Here is a 3953-nt window from a genome sequence, read left to right on the forward strand (position 1 = left end):
ACACTGCTCTTTTTTCTTTTGAGATGGGGTCTGTGTAGCCCTGGCTGTCCTAGAACTAGCTGTAAACCAGGCTGGCCTGGAGCTCACATGGCCACTTGTCATAGTATCCCTGACTAAAACCTTGTGTCTATCTGGGGATTCTATTTAAAGTATTCTATGCTAGTTTTCGGAACTGCTCAAGTACTAGTTGTGCAAGGACTGTCACCACAGTCACCACAGTGTACCACAGATGGATGTCAGAAACAAGACCTCATGTTCTCCTAACACTGAATGCTGGAAGGACGAGCTTTGGTACTGGAAGGTCTGGTTTCCCTGAGGATTCCGCACTCAGGCTTTAGCTGACCACCATCTTCTCTCCGTGGTTTTACATTGTCTACCTGCTGCGTATCTATTATCTGAGTCCTAACTGCTGGTTTTTTTTTTTTTTTTTTTTTGTAGGAGTTTCAAGACTGGGTTTTTCCATGTAGACTTGGTTGTCCTGGAATTGATCTGTAGACTAGGCTGGCCTCAAACTCACAGAGATCCAGCTGCCTCTGCCTTCCAAGTGCCAAGATGAAAGGGCGTGCCACCACACTTGGCCTAAATCTCTGTTCTTACAAGGCCACTTGCTGTGTTGAATGAGGACCCACACTAATAACTTCTGGGAAGACTGTCTCCAAAGGCAGTTATGTTCTCAGGCATGGTGGGGGCAGGGTTAAGCTTTCAAATTACTTTTCCTGGACACCGAACCTCTCTCTAACACGTCCTCTTTACAGACAGTTTTTTGCACCTATATATCTGACAGAGGATTTACATCTATAATTTACAAAGAATGAGGGAGAGAAAAAGGTGGGGGGAACAATAAAGATATGGGCTTAGGGAGAAACCTGGTGCTAGAGTAACTCCCAAGAACCCACGAGTAAGACCCCAGATAAGATTTCTAGCAATTGTAGAGAGGATGCCTAAACAGGCCTACCCCTGTAATCATATTGATGAATACCCCAAATATCATCATAGAGCCCTTATCCAGTAATTGATGGAACCAGATGCAGAGATGCACAACACAACCAAGAACCAGGCCAAGCTCTGGGAATCCAGTCAAAGAGAGGGAAGAGGGAACATATGAGCAAGGGAGGTCAAGATCATGATGGAGAAATCTACAGAGACAGCTGAACCAAGCTTGTGGAAACTCATGAACTCTAGACCTACAACTGTGGAGACTCCAGGGGACCGAACTAGGCACTCCATATGTGGGAGATAGTTGTGAAGCTTGGACTATCAGAGGGGCCCCTGCCAGTAGGACCATGATACAAACCTGGTACATGAGCTAGTTAGTTGGGACCCATTCCCTATGGTGGGATGCCATGCTCAGTCTTAATGCATGGAAGAGAGGTCTGGCCCTGCCCCAACATATTGTGTCAGACTATGTTGACTCCTTATGGGAACCCTTACCCATGAGGAGGATTGGACTAGGGGTGGGCTAGGGTAGAGGTGAGGGGGGTAGGAGGAGGGGTGGGAGGGAGAACTGTGGTTGGAATGTAAAATGAAATAAAAATAAAAAAATGAAAAAACCACCCTTACTGAAACTTATCACTAATCAAATCCCCCTCCACCACCAAAAAAGAAAACAATAAAGAGTGGGCTAATGAGCTGAGCAGAGTTCTTTAGAGAAGAAATTCAAATGGTATTCAACACCCTCAGCTATCAGAGAAATTAGAAATTAGAAATTATGATACAACTTCGTGGCTTTTCAAATTATTCACATCTTGTCTGGTTACTTAAATTCTAGGCATTGGTGAAAATGGCTCCCATTTAAAGTCAACAATCTCCTTCCCACTCTCCCTTTCTTGAGACTTTCTCCCATGTATTCCAACCTGGTCTAAAATTTGCTGAGTATTGGAGGATGATCTTGGACTTGCGGTTCTCCTGCTTCTGCTTCCTGAGTGCTGGGATTATGGGTGTGAGTCACCCTGCCCAGGTTTATGAAGTGCTGAGAATCAAACCAAGGCCTTTGTGCATGATGCCATACACTCTACCAAATTACCTCCATTCCGTCACACTCCCCTTTCTTTGGTAACCTTATTGAGATGGTGGCAGCTGAAGGCTGAAGATGCTGTCTGGACATAGCTGGTGATCTTTGATGCCTTTGCCTCCCCCTCTGCCCATACCCTTTGATGTATTTCAACAAATGTATACATTGTTTTATGTTTAAATCTTGGTCATTTCTTTTTTTTAAATGCTGGGATTATGACTTTGGTTCTATTTCCAACCCTTTATTTGGAATGCAGAGCAACATTAATTTTGATAAACATGGTGATAAAAGCGTTGAAAATAAGTATGGCCTGTTTAGAAAGTAAGTGGCTTTCCAGTTTGGGGGTAGGAGCAAAAACAGGTGCAAGACCGTCTCCAAAGTAGAAGAGCACATATACTCAGTGAGTCACCAAAGGGTTTGGTTGCCACTCACTAAGGGCAAGCATTGCAGTCAGGCTAACCATCCATGATCTTCATCACAGCAAATCAGAGTCTCCAATTGTTCAAAGTAATTGTAGGTATAAGACAGAAAGCAACTCCAGACTGACTTATTAATCGGTCTGGATGACTATGAAATGTTCCCCAGTTCTGAGGTGGCAAAGTCTTCAGAGTGACTGTTGGAGCAGGGAAGCTTTCATGTGCTTCCAGTTGTCACACAGTGCATAGAGACTGGTGAGTGTCAGTCCTGCCAGGCCACCAGGTGCTATTCCTCGAAGACCACCTGCACATTTATACAACATTCCTGTCATGGTTCCAGCTGCTACTGTGTTGAGGTCATCTTCTGCACAATGCAAACACCAAATGCACTATAGAGCAAAGCCAAGGAACCTAGAGTATTAGCCCAAAGTGCCCCTTGCCTAGTCACCATATTCAAAATCTGTACATTTCTTGGTTTGGACTAGGCCATGTTCTGGGTTTCCTCCAATCCTAGCCGAAGACCGTTTATTGCCCCAAATTCAGCCCCTGTCATGCAACATCCTCCAATGGAAAAAAAAAAAGCTAGCTCAAATTGGCCTCAAGTTTTGTTAGCTCCAGTTGGCAAAATGAACTCATCAGTATCCTGAACAAGATATCATGGATCCACATTTAAATATGGAGACAGGGGATTCATACCAGTTAGCGGAATGCCAGCCAAATCAGCGTGTGAGGTGATTCCCACCACCACCTCAGGCCAGGGGCGTGTGCTCTGCCATGGTACCCACAGCGGGAAGACCCGTGTTCCTACTGCCACCTTCACAGGCTCTCTTGGTCATTTCTTTATGGTAAGTCTTCCTTTTTTTTTTTTTTTAAAGGTCTCACTTCCTCCTTATTTCATCACTTTTTTTCTTGTTTCATTAGTTTTTCCTATTTCAAAATGTTATTTGTTGACACCAACTTGCCTGCATCCTTCCCTCCTTTTCTTCTTTTGACTGTCGATGTTAGTGAAGTTTGTGGCAGCTCTTAGGGCAGCTGGTGACCGATGTCACTTCTGTAGCGACTCAGTGCAGGTGCTATGTAGTATGTGCTTGTGCGTGAGCATGCGTGCGTGTGTGTGTGTGTGTGTGTGTGTGTGTGTGTGTGTGTGTGTGTGTGTGTGTACATACATGATTTCATACATAATTATGCTTTGACACGTTAAAAATGAAACAAGACAGAATGTTATTTGATCTGGGGAGACACTGACCCTCCAAGAGCTAACTAGTTCTTAGATACAACAGTTATCATCACATCAAAAGTGTCTGTTAGAAGCAAACTGGCAGAGCAGCACCCCTCTGTTGGATCTATACATTCAGAGAGGGGTGACGTCTTCACCTTAATCATCACAGGTCAGGTAGGTCCCAGGTCCCAGGTCCCAGGTCCCAGGGACCACTCTACAGCTCCAAGCCCACCAAAGTCACTCTAACTCACCAATTCCTTGCTGCCCACACAGCCGGTGTTGCCTTCCTATGAGTCCTTGTGTGACA

General features: G+C 44.8%; 1 pseudogene; it reads right to left on the reverse strand.

Moving 5' to 3' along the window:
* Positions 1-2615: 2615 nt before the first annotated feature.
* On the reverse strand, positions 2616-3395 carry LOC100771913 (annotated as a pseudogene).
* Positions 3396-3953: the final 558 nt, after the last annotated feature.

Source organism: Cricetulus griseus, chromosome 7 (genome assembly GCF_003668045.3).
Source record: "Cricetulus griseus strain 17A/GY chromosome 7, alternate assembly CriGri-PICRH-1.0, whole genome shotgun sequence".
In the NCBI taxonomy this organism is placed as follows: domain Eukaryota; kingdom Metazoa; phylum Chordata; class Mammalia; order Rodentia; family Cricetidae; genus Cricetulus; species Cricetulus griseus.